Raw genomic sequence first — 13532 nt, 5'->3', positions numbered from 1 at the left:
TGGTCCCGGTTCATCCCACCAACCGGGACCAAAAGGTCCAGATGAACCGGGACCAATGGCCCACGTGGCCCGGCCGGCCCCCTGGGCTCACGAACCGGGACCAATGCCCACATTGGTCCCGGTTCTGGACTGAACCGGGACTAATGGGCTGACCCGACATGGACCAAAGCCCTGTTTTCTACTAGTGGAGAGGCATGGTTTTGTTCCCGCGAGAGAGATGGTTGCTTTCGCGAGAGGCACGGCAGTGCCTTCTCGGAAATGGAAAAAATGTGTTTTCTGTTTGATTTTTCCTTTCGCGAGAGGCATGTTTTGCTTCCGTGAGAGGCACGTTCATGCCTCTTTCGGAAAGGGAAAAAACCATGCTCCCGGTTCAGTTGTTTCATCCGGTTTTTTTCATGAAAAAAAGTTCATCAAAACCTATCAACACGGGATCTAGTTTTGAAGATATCGACGCGAGAAATCCAACGGTGAAAACAGTTCGAGATTTGGACGCATGGTTTAAGAGATAAAACATTTTGAATGAACGAACCTACGAAAAAAGGGAAACTACCAGGTTGCGACAAGTGGCACCCATGCAGCGCGCCACTTGTCAAAACCTAAGAAGGTAGAAGCGATCTTTGCGAGGAGTACTCCTCAATTAGTGATTTCGAATGACTTTACTTTTTTTCGTCGAAACAAAAGGAAACACAAAAAACAGAGGAATAGGGAGAAGTAGCGTCGACAAGGAAGGCCGAGTAGAAATCGCCCGGCCCAATAGAAGTCGGTGTGCAGGCTAGCTTGCACAAGTCTGCCGGACCTGGTTCGCTCGTAGAGCCGTTTCCGTATCGTGTGGGTGTTGAGTTTGTAAAGATTTTCGGGATCCTATATTGTTTTTCCTCCTGTTCCTGACAGCTGCAACCCTAGCCGCCGCCAGGAAATGCCAATCTTCCAGTGTCGTCCTCCGGCTGCTCCCCTCCGCCGGCGACCTCGGTCGTCGGTGGTGACGGGGGTCGCCGGGTCCACACGTGTGGATCGTTTTTACTCCCTTGCAGTCTAGGTTTTTAGGCTGCTCATCGTCTTTGCTTCGGCGGCGACGATGACGGCGCTGAATAAAGATTCTTTGAATCCTTCCCTAACGAGGCCATCAGCCCTATGGTTGGGGATGTATTTTGAAACCAGTCTCTTCAAGCAAGGATAGCGTGACGATGGCGGCATCCTCGTGGTGGACCTGTGTCCTCAGGCTCCGCCGTTGCGACAGCGTTTTCTCCAGCGTTGGCACGAAGCTTGGGTGGTAGTCCAGGAGCGAATGCAGATCGTGGTCTGCATCGACGACATCTGAAAGATGGAACATGTGTTGGGTTCGTGGTTCATGGACGGCAGGTATGGTTTCCTTCTGCGACGTCTTAGTCGCATTGGGGTGCCAGATCTAGAGTTCGATGGCCTGTCCGGGATGTTGCCCCGGTATGATTCGTTCAACGGTAAGGGCTTCACTTTTGGTGGGCCATCTTGGAGGTCCGCAAAGCTGCATATGAACGATGGAGCCGCGTCGAGCTCGGGGGAGGAAGTGATTCGTCATTCTTTTATTCGGTGGCTGCTGGTGTGGTGTCACAGGCAGATGATGGACGTTGGTGTCAAGATTAGAGATGTTTTATTATCTTTTCAGTTTTGTCGTGACTTGTACTTTAATCTTTATGATATAAACGAGACACGTATTGTTATGAAAAAAAATCCAGATCGTATTCGAGTAGAACCGTTGTGATCTGTAGAGTCCGGGTAGAATATATCAATCTGTTAGAAGTTGATTCTTATTCTTCTTCTGCAATACTAATATAAATAATCAAGGGGGAGGACGTACGCTGGCAACACAACACGACGCAACTCGATCGAAACAAGTCCTTGGTATATAGCCATGGATTTCTTGCCAAAGACAAGCACGATGGCATCGTCGCCGGAGGGAGCAGCGGTGGTGGACGCGTACAAGAAGGCGCTCGCCACGGCGGCCACGGTGAGCGCGTACGCCATGTTGGCGCGCGGCATGGCGCGGGAGCTCCTCCCCGACGAGCTGCGCGCCGCGGTGCGCTGGGGCGCTGCGTTCGTGCGCTCCCGCTACAGCGCCCCTAAGAAGGAGCGTCACACCATTGTCATCCGGCGCGTGCTCGGCGGCCTCGGCCTCGGCGGCGGGTACAACGAGAACGACCTGTTCGATGCGGCGCTCACGTACCTGGCCACCAAGATCAACCCGCAGAGCATGAGCCGGCTCTGCCTCGCGCGCACCCGCAACAAGGAGCCCGGTGGGAGCGCCAGCTGGAGCACGCTCCTGAGCATGGAGAACGGGGGCTCCACCACCGACACCTTCCAAGGCGTTGAGTTCCGGTGGACGTCCATCGAGAGCGGCGGCAACGGCGGCAAGAGTAGGGCCCAGGAATCCCTGGAGCTCAGCTTCGACGCGGAGCACACGGAGACGGCGCTCCACAAGTACGTGCCCTTCATCATGTCCAAGGCGGAGGAGCTGCGGCTGCGAGACCGCGCGCTCAAGATCTTCCTGAACGAGAGCTCGAGCTGGAGAGGCATCAACCACCACCACCCGGCCACCTTCGACACGCTCGCCATGGAACCGTCCATGAAGCAGGCCGTGATGGACGACCTCGACCGCTTCCTCAAGCGCAAGGAGTACTACCGGCGGATCGGCAAGGCGTGGAAGCGCGGCTATCTCCTCTACGGCCCGCCCGGGACCGGCAAGTCCAGCCTGGTGGCCGCCATGGCCAACTACCTCCGGTTCAACCTCTACGACCTTGACCTCTCCGGGGTCTACGACAACTCGTGCCTGCAGAGGCTGCTCATGGACATGCCCAACAAGTCCATCCTCGTCATCGAGGACATTGACTGCAACTTCGACACCATGTCCAGGGAAAAAGACGGCAAGCTACGCCAGGCGACCGACACCGACACCGACACAGACGAGGACGGCGACGACTACGACGACGTCGGAGCAAGAGGATACTTCCGGGGCCGTGAGCGCAACAAGATGACACTCTCGGGCCTGCTCAACGTCATCGACGGCCTGTGGTCAACGACCGGCGAGGAGCGCGTCATCGTCTTCACCACCAACTACAAGGACCGCCTAGACCGGGCGCTGCTACGGCCGGGCCGCATGGACATGCACGTCTACATGGGACACTGTGGCTGGGAGGCCTTCAAGACGCTGGCACGGAACTACCACCTTGTCGACGACCACGCTCTCTTCCCGGAGATTAAAGAACTGCTTGCGGCGGTGGAGGTTACGCCGGCAGAGGTGTCCGAGATGCTGCTGCGGAGTGAGGACGTCGACGTTGCGCTGCGTGTGCTTATGGAGTTCCTCAAAGTAAGGAGAAGCAAAACAAACGACAAGCAGCAGAACGACGGCATAACTAACTAGATAGCAGAGACGGCTAGTTGCCTCTGCGTGTTGCAACCGGTCATACATACTGTAACAATTTTAGCGGTTCAGCATCCCACCATATATATATATATATATATATATATATATATATATATATATATATATATATATATATATATATATATATATATATATATATATATTTGTAGATTTTGGTGAGTTTTGATTTTAGGCTAGATAGGAAAAGACAAAGAAAATTTTGCTTTAGTTGAGGTTTGATAAGATTTGATTTGATTTGATTTGGATATCAATAGAGGAAGACAGGAAAAGTTTTGATTATTTGTTGAGCTTTTGATAAAAAAATATTTAATTTGATTGAGTTCATGCATGACATGATTGTGGATGGAGGGACGAAACCAAACCAAATGATCAATGAACTCTCCATTAATAGTAATAAACAAAATTATGTCTATAATATGTTTATATCTTGGGGTAATCGAGTTGGTTTTTTTTGCGAAAAAACTCCCAATCTATTCAGCTTCAATGGCAATACAACGAACACCAAAAATAATAAAAATTACATCCAGGTCCATAGACCACCTAGCGACGACTAAAAGCATTGAAGCGAGCCGAACAGCAACCGCCCCCGATGAAGAGTAGCGTAGATCGAAAGGATCCAACCTGAAGAAACACAAACATAGACGAACTATGACCAGATCCGAGCAAATCCACCAGGGATAGATCTGCCGGAGACACACCTCCACATGCGCACCGACGATGCTAGACACACCACCGAAGCGGGGGCTAGGCGGGGAAGACCTTATTCCATCTTCAGGGAGCCGCCGCTGTCTCGTCTTTGTGAACAGGACACAAACCCTAACAAAACTTGAAGAAACACCTAAAAACGAAGCCCTCCCACCGGCAAGGACCGGGATCCACCGCGCCACCATGGCCCTAAGGCCACCGGAGACGAGGCGGACCGGCGGCGGCGCTAACGGGAGGCAAAGAAACCCTAAGCTTTTCTTGGGGAGGAGACTGCTCTCGATGCCCGCTACCAATAGTTAACTTTTTTAAGGCAAAGCAAAGCTTTATAGATTAATAATGCGTGGGAAAATCACCCAAGGCACATGCAACCACTGAGGGCGGTACATCCTCTTGACGTAAGAAGCGGGTAGTTGGGATTTGCTGCAGGCTAAGATTGAAACCCGACCTCTCAGCTTGGGGGCTGATGGGGCCTCCTGGGACTTGACCTCGTCCCATAAATTCTGTCAAGTCCTTGTATGACAAACTGACTGAGGGAAGCGCCTTGGATATAGCTAGGGGGCTATGGAAGGCTGGGCTTCCGCTCAAGATTAAGATTTTTCTTTGGCAAATGTTCAGAAATCGTCTCCCGAAGGCTGATATTGTGGCCAAGCGTGTGTAGTGTGCGGGCTCCACGAGGATGCGAACCACACTTTATTCCAATGGGCATTAGCTAAGTTTGCGTGGAGTGCCATTAGGGACGTGTTCCACCAGAATTGAAACCCAATGTCGGGACCGGATCTATTGGCAGTGCTACAAACCCAGCAGGGGGCTAATGCTAGGGTACTGTCGCGCTGCGTGGGTGCGCTATTGTGGTCACTATGGACGATCCAGAATTAGATTACGATCGAGAAAAAATTCCCTGCTCACCCGACTGATGTAATTTTCAAATGTCATATTTTTCTTCGGATGTGGACACTGTTGGGGAAACAACGTGATGTTGAACACATGAGGGCCATGATGGAGAAGATCAGCAGCAGTATCTCACGGCTCTTCCACTCTTCGTAAGGAGCGATGCTTCAGTAGGACTATGTTATCTCATGTCTTGTCACCTTAGTATGGACCTTGTTATGTAATGCTCGTGTGGCCTTGAGGCCGGTTCGAACCATGTGGGTATGTAAATTAACTAAACCTTGTGATGTTGTCTGGTGGCTTTATTAATTTAAAGCTGGACGTGGCTAGCGTCTTCGTTTAAAAAAAAAACTTCAGCTGCAGCTTAATATCTTTAAGGACGAGAGCATATGGCGACGAGTCAGTCTTGCGCATGTCTAGTACACCCGCCAGCAACTGGGAATCGGTCTCGAAGACAACCCGGACAGCGCCAATCTCGGCTGCAAGAGCTAGGACTCCTGCCATTGCCTGAACTTCCGCTCCAAAGGCGTCCTCGGTTTGCTCCTGGCGACCTGCTCCTGCAGCAATGATTTGGCCTATAGAATCCCGAATCACAACGCCCCACCCACAGAAGTTACTTCCATGTGTGAAAGCCCCGTCGAGGTTAACTTTGAGCTCATCTGCATTGGGTGGATGCCACTTCCCTTCCTGTCTATCCTTCCTCTTCGGCACAAATCTTTCCTCATATTCCAAGGCCCTGCATCTCACACTTCTTATAGTTTCAAAGACCCCTGGCGTCAGCTCCCCCTCTTTGATTTTGTTCCTAATGTTCCACCAATGCCATCACAATGTGATAATCAGCACCCGCTTTTTTTCCGGAGAAGCCCCAAAGGGAGTCCAACATGGCATGCACATTTGTGAATTCCTCTAACTTACTTCTCTCCTCCTCCATACCCAGTTCCCTCCAGGCTTGCTTGACATGCTTTCTTGCACTTTATGAATAGATGTGCTCCATCTCCCTCAGCTCTTCCGCAGAAGAAACATTTAGACTGATCTAACCGGAGGCCCCTTCTCATCAGATTGGTTAACTAGACATCAGAAGGTATGTTAAAACACAAGGCTGAGTAAAGTATATTAGGCATAAGCGAGGTGACCGCCTTACGTCTAGCTGTATAATTTTGACTACAATGTACCTTAACTAGACATCAGAAGGTATGTTAAAACACAATGTTGACGTTCGATCTGGGTAGCTCCCAGACCGATCGAATGATCAAACCGATTGACCAAAAATGGGAGCAACTCTAGATCGAACGTTTCCCGCTGGCCCTTCTGGAACAGGAGCAGTCGACTCAAAAACGAAAAAGGCCAGCACAACCCAATTACCTACCGTTGCACTAAAAAAACCAAAACACTAAGATATGAAAACCTTGCAAAACAAAAACGAATGATTTACTATATATATTAATCACCCAGGGTGCAGAATAAGTTATTCTTCACCCGAGGTAATCTTACGATCGCTTTCTAAATAAATTACGTTTAGAATATAAACAGTTACATGCATATTGATTTAATATGTAAAATTTGGTATAAAAAACAAAAATATAGGTTATAAGACCAGAAAAATCACATTTTATGTATGTTTTACACTATGTTTTTACACTCGTAATTTTACATAACATATAATATTTTTTACGGCGAGTATATATATATACTCCTTTTCCATACTTCCAGAAGTATGTACTCCCATCCGATAACAGTAATTAACGTAAGATAAAAAAGCATACAAGGTGGGTCCACTCACGTGAAGGGAGGAGCGCCCAGCCTGATCTCCTAGGAAATAGGACTTTTTTGTTACAAAGCTAGCTACTTGCGGTTGATACAATTGTAGTATGTCACGTTTACGAGCTATATACAGATTAAAAAGAATGTTTAGATTAGGAAGGATAATTATAGCATTTGGGGCTGGTAAAGGAACGACATTAAAGGTGGCATAGTTCTATTCTTTGCTGTCAAAGGAGTATCTCTAGAGGAAGGGACGGCTACCAGAACCTCAGAAGATGATCAACAGTTGTGGAAGGCCTTATGGAAATTGAATGTCATACCGAAAGTGAGAGTATTCTAGTGGAGAGTTCTTTGTGGGATTCTTCCGGATGAAGTTACTCTCAACTATCGTCATATTGCACCAATCAATCGGTGCAAGGTTTGCTTAGCAATGAGGGAGGATCTGGAGCATGCTCTCATTCATTGTTCCCATGCGCAACGCTTTTGGGACGAGGCATATGCATGGTTTGGTATTCGCCTCCCTCGTCTGATCGTCTCCACCCGGATTCATGGGCTCGCGATATCACATGTGATACGCGTTTCTCTGATGATGACCGAGCCAAGATTACCACTGTCATGTGGTCAATTTGGCATTCCCGCAATCAAATCAAACACGGCGAAGAAGGGAGGGATCCAACATCGACGATCAAAGAAATTAAGAAGGCTATTGCCCTCCTTCAGCTTCCGCGAAAGGCAGCCACAATCTTGCCTGGATATGGTTGGCGTTCACCAGATGATGGTACGATGAAAATCACAACGGATGGCGCGCTGAATTCGACCGAGGGGCGGGGCGGTGCAGGTGGCGTCGCATGATCTTCCTCGGCTTTGCTAGGCTCATGGTGCAAGCCATATATAGGGATTTCAGATCCTTTGATTATGGAAGCTTTCTCTCTGCGAGATGGAGTTTTATTCGCCACCCTACGAGGATTCTCGCATGTTATAATGGAGGTTGATTGGATGGAGTTAGTGACACTCTGGAACACTCGCCACAATTCTCGCTCAATTGTGACCCCGATTCTGTTAGAAATAGGAGAGCTTAGTAATCAGTTTACTTCTTTTGTTATTCAGCATATTAACAGGTCAGCGAACTTACCGGCGCATCTTTGTACTAAGCATGCTTGTACTCTGAATGTGACCGACTGCTGGATTGATGTAACTCCTAGCTTCCTAGTGACCAGTATGATGGCTGATTTGTTGGAAATATGCCCTAGAGGCAATAATAAAAGGATTATTATTATATTTCCTTGTTCATGATAATTGTCTTTTATTCATGCTATAATTGTGTTATCTGGAAATCGTAATACATGTGTGAATACATAGACACCAACATGTCCCTAGTAAGCCTCTAGTTGACTACCTCGTTGATCAACAGATAGTCATGGTTTCCTGACTATGGACATTGGATGTCATTGATAACGAGATCACATCATTAGGAGAATGATGTGATGGACAAGACCCAATCCTAAACATAGCACAAGATCGTATAGTTCGTTTGCTAGAGTTTTTCCAATGTCAAGTATTTTTTCCTTAGACCATGAGATCGTGTAACTCCCGGATACCGTAGGAGTGCTTTGGTGTACCAAACGTCACAACGTAACTGGGTGACTATAAAGGTATACTATGGGTATCTCCGAAAGTGTCTGTTGGATTGACACGGATCAAGACTGGGATTTGTCACTCCGTATGACGGAGAGGTATCTCTGGGCCCACTCGGTAATGCATCATCATAATGAGCTCAAAGTGACCAAGTGTCTGGTCACGGGATCATGCATTACGGTACGAGTAAAGTGACTTGCCGGTAACGAGATTGAACGAGGTATTGGGATACCGATGATCGAATCTCGGGCAAGTAACGTACCGATTGACAAAGGGAATTGTATACGGGGTTGCTTGAATCCTCGACATCGTGGTTCATCCGATGAGATCATCGAGGAGCACATGGGAGCCAACATGGGTATCCAGATCCCGTTGTTGGTTATTGACCGGAGAGCCGTCTCGGTCATGTCTACATGTCTCCCGAACCCGTAGGGTCTACACACTTAAGGTTCGGTGACACTAGGGTTGTAGAGATATGAATATGCAGTAACCCGAAAGTTGTTTCAGAGTCCCGGATTAGATCCCGGACGTCACGAGGAGTTCCGGAATGGTCCGGACGTGAAGAATTATATATAGGAAGTGCAGTTTCGGCCATCGGGAGAGTTTCGGGGGTCACCGGTATTGTACCGGGACCACCGGATGGGTCCCGGGGGTCCACTAGGTGGGACCACCCATCCCGGAGGGCCCCATGGGTTGAAGTGGGGAGGGGAACCAGCCCATAGTGGGCTGGTGCGCCCCCCTTGGACCACCCCCTGCGCCTAGGGTTGGAAACCCTAGGGTGGGGGGCGCCCCACTTGCCTTGGGGGCCACTCCACCCCTTGGCCGCCGCCCCCCTAGGAGATCCCATCTCCTAGGGCCGGCGCCCCCCCTAGGGGAGCCTATATAAAGGGGGGGAAGGGAGGGGCAGCCGCACCCTTGACTCTTGGCGCCTCCCTCTCCCCTGCTACACCTCTCCCTCTCGCACAAGAACGGCGAAGCCCTGCTGTGGTGACTGCTGCATCCACCACCACGCCGTCGTGCTGCTGGATCTTCATCAACCTCTCCTCCCCCCTTGCTGGATCAAGAAGGAGGAGACATCACACTGACCGTATGTGTGTTGAACACAGAGGTGCCGTCCGTTCGGCGCTAGGATCTCCGGTGATTTGGATCACGTCGAGTACGACTTCCTCATCCCCGTTCTTTGAACACTTCCGCGCGTGATCTACAAAGGTATGTAGATGCAATCCGATCACTCGTTGCTAGATGAACTCATAGATGGATCTTGGTGAAACCGTAGGAAAATTTTTGTTTTCTGCAACGTTCTCCAACAGTGGTATCAGAGCCAGGTTTATGCGTACTTCTCTTTGCACGAGTAGAACACAATTTTTTGTGGGCGTAGATGTTGTCAACTTTCTTGCCGCTACTAGTCTTATTTTGCTTCAGCAGTATTGTGGGATGAAGCGGCCCGGACCAACCTTACACGTACTCTTACGTGAGACCAGTTCCACCGACTGACATGCACTAGTTGCATAAGGTGGCTGGCGGGTGTCTGTCTCTCCCACTTTAGTTGGAGCGGATTCGATGAAAAGGGTCCTTCTGAAGGGTAAATAGAAGTTGACAAATCACGTTGTGGCTTTCACGTAGGTAAGAAAACGTTCTTGCTAGAACCCTATTGCGGCCACGTAAAACTTGCAACAACAATTAGAGGACGTCTAACTTGTTTTTGCAGCAAGTGTTTTGTGATGTGATATGGCCAAAGTTGTGATGAATGATGAATGATATATATGTGATGTATGAGATGTTCATGCTATTGTAATAAAAATCACGACTTGCATATCGATGAGTATGACAACCGGCAGGAGCCATAGGAGTTGTCTTTATTTTTTGTATGACCTGCGTGTCATTGAGAAACGCCATGTAAATTACTTTACTTTATTGCTAAACGTGTTAGCCATAGTAGTAGAAGTAATAGTTGGCGAGCAACTTCATGGAGACACGATGATGGAGATCATGATGATGGAGATCATGGTGTCATGCCGGTGACAAGATGATCATGGAGCCCCAAGATGGAGATCAAAGGAGCTATGTGATATTGGCCATATCATGTCACTATTATTATTTGATTTCATGTGATGTTTATCATCTTTTTGCATCTTGTTTACTTAGAACGACGGTAGTAAATAAGATGATCCCTCATAATAATTTCAAGAAAGTGTTCCCCCTAACTGTGCGCCGTTGCGACAGTTTGTTGTTTCGAAGCACCACGTGATGATCGGGTGTGATAGATTCCAACGTTCACATACAACGGGTGTAAGACAGATTTACACATGCAAACACTTAGGTTGACTTGACGAGCCTAGCATGTACAGACATGGCCTCGGAACACAGAAGACCGAAAGGTCGAGTATGAGTCGTATAGAAGATACGATCAACATGAAGATGTTCACCGATGTTGACTAGTCCGTCTCACGTGATGATCGGACACGGCCTAGTTAACTCGGATCATGTTATACTTAGATGACTGGAGGGATGTCTATCCGAGTGGGAGTTCATTAAATAGATGAACTTAATTATTATGAACTTAGTCTAAAATATTTACAATATGTCTTGTAGATCAAATGGCCAACGTTGTCCTCAACTTCAACGCGTTCCTAGAGAAAACCAAGCTGAAAGACGATGGCAGCAATTATACGGACTGGGTCCAGAACCTGAGGATCATCCTCATAGCTGCAAAGAAAGATTATTTCCTAGAAGCACCGCTAGGTGACGCACCTGTTCTCCCTGCGGAACAAGACGTTATGAACGCTTGGCAGACACGTACCGATGATTACTCCCTCGTTCAGTGCGGCATGCTTTACAGCTTAGAGCCGGGGCTCCAAAAGCGTTTTGAGAGACACGGAGCATATGAGATGTTCGAAGAGCTGAAAATGGTTTTTCAAGCTCATGTCCGGGTCGAGAGATATGAAGTCTCCGACAAGTTCTTCAGCTGTAAGATGGAGGAAAACAGTTCTGTCAGTGAGCACATACTCACTATGTCTAGGTTGCATAACCGCTTGATTCAGCTGGGAGTTAATCTCCCGGATGACGCGGTCATTGACAGAATCCTTCAGTCGCTTCCACCGAGCTACAAGAGCTTTGTGATGAACTTCATGAAGGAAATATGCCCTAGAGGCAATAATAAAGTTATTATTTATTTCCTTATATCATGATAAATGTTTATTATTCATGCTAGAATTGTATTAACCGGAAACATAATACATGTGTGAATACATAGACAAACAGAGTGTCACTAGTATGCCTCTACTTGACTAGCTCGTTAATCAAAGATGGTTATGTTTCCTAACCATGAAAAAAGAGTTGTTATTTGATTAACGGGATCACATCATTAGGTGAATGATCTGATTGACATGACCCATTCCATTAGCTTAGCACCCGATCGTTTAGTATGTTGCTATTGCTTTCTTCATGACTTATACATGTTCCTGTGACTATGAGATTATGCAACTCCCGTTTGCCGGAGGAACACTTTGTGTGCTACCAAACGTCACAACGTAAATGGGTGATTATAAAGGTGCTCTACAGGTGTCTCCAAAGGTACATGTTGGGTTGGCGTATTTCGAGATTAGGATTTGTCACTCCAATTGTCGGAGAGGTATCTCTGGGCCCTCTCGGTAATGCACATCACATAAGCCTTGCAAGCATTGCAACTAATGAGTTAGTTGCGAGATGATGTATTACGGAACGAGTAAAGAGACTTGCCAGTAATGAGATTGAACTAGGTATTGAGATACCGACGATCGAATCTCGGGCAAGTAACATACCGATGACAAAGGGAACAACGTATGTTGTTATGCGGTCTGACCGATAAAGATCTTCGTAGAATATGTAGGAGCCAATATGAGCATCCAGGTTCCTCTATTGGTTATTGACCAGAGACGTGTCTCGGTCATGTCTACATTGTTCTCGAACCCGTAGGGTCTGCACGCTTAAGGTTTCGATGACAGTTATATTATGAGTTTATGAGTTTTGATGTACCGAAGTTAGTTCGGAGTCCCGGATGTGATCCCGGACATGACGAGGAGTCTCGAAATGGTCGAGACATAAAGATTGATATATTGGACGGCTATATTCGGACACCGGAAGTGTTCCGGGTGATTTCGGACAAAATCGGAGAGCCGAAGGGTTACCGGACCCCCCCCCCCCCCGGAGGAGTAATGGGCCATATGGGCCTTAGTGGAGAGAGAGAGAGGCAGCCAAAGGTGGGCTGCGTGCCTCCTCCCCCCTGGTCTGAATTGGACTAGGAGAGGGGGGCGGCGCCCCCCTTTCCTTCTCCCTCCCCACTTCTTTCCCCCTCCTAGTAGGAGTCCTACTCCTACTAGGAGGAGGACTCCTCCTTGGCGCACCATAGGGGCCGGCCGGCCTCCTCCCCTTGATCCTTTATATACGGGGGCAGGGGGCACCCCTAGACACACAAGTTGATCCACGTGATCATATTCTTAGCCGTGTGCGGTGCCCCCTTCCACCATAATCCTCGATAATATTGTAGCGGTGCTTAGTCGAAGCCCTGCGATGGTAGTACATCAATATCGTCACCACGCCGTCGTGCTGACGGAACTCTTCCCCGACACTTTCCTGGATCGGAGTCCGGGGATCGTCATCGAGCTGAACGTGTGCTAAAACTCGGAGGTGTCGTAGTTTCGGTGCCGTGAAGACGTACGACTACATCAACCGCGTTGTGCTAACGCTTCCGCTGTCGGTCTACAAGGGTACGTAGATCACACTCTCCCCTCTCGTTGCTATGCATCACCATGATCTTGCGTGTGCGTAGGAAATTTTTTGAAATTACTACGTTCCCCAACAGTGGCATCCGAGCCTAGGTTTTATATGTTGATGTTATATGCACGAGTAGAACACAAGTGAGTTGTGGGCGATATAAGTCATACTGCTTACCAGCATGTCATACTTTGGTTCGGCGGTATTGTTGGACGAAGCGGCCCAGACCGACATTACGCGTACGCTTACGCGAGACCGGTTCTCCCGACGTGCTTTGCACATAGGTGGCTTGCGGGTGACAGTTTCTCCAACTTTAGTTGAACCGAGTGTGGCTACGCCCGGTCCTTGCGAAGGTTAAAACAGCACCAACTTG

At 48.4% G+C, this 13532-nt stretch overlaps 1 pseudogene; it reads left to right on the top strand.

The window, feature by feature from the left end:
* Nucleotides 1-1888: 1888 nt before the first annotated feature.
* On the top strand, nt 1889-3394 carry LOC147977377 (AAA-ATPase At3g50940 pseudogene; annotated as a pseudogene).
* The last annotated feature ends 10138 nt before the right edge of the window (nt 3395-13532 follow it).

The sequence above is a fragment of the Triticum urartu genome, chromosome 4A (assembly GCF_056163025.1).
Source record: "Triticum urartu cultivar PI428250 chromosome 4A, HENAU_Tu73, whole genome shotgun sequence".
Classification (NCBI taxonomy): domain Eukaryota; kingdom Viridiplantae; phylum Streptophyta; class Magnoliopsida; order Poales; family Poaceae; genus Triticum; species Triticum urartu.
Note: the sequence above shows the minus strand (reverse complement) of the source record. Positions and strands in the feature narration are given on the sequence as shown.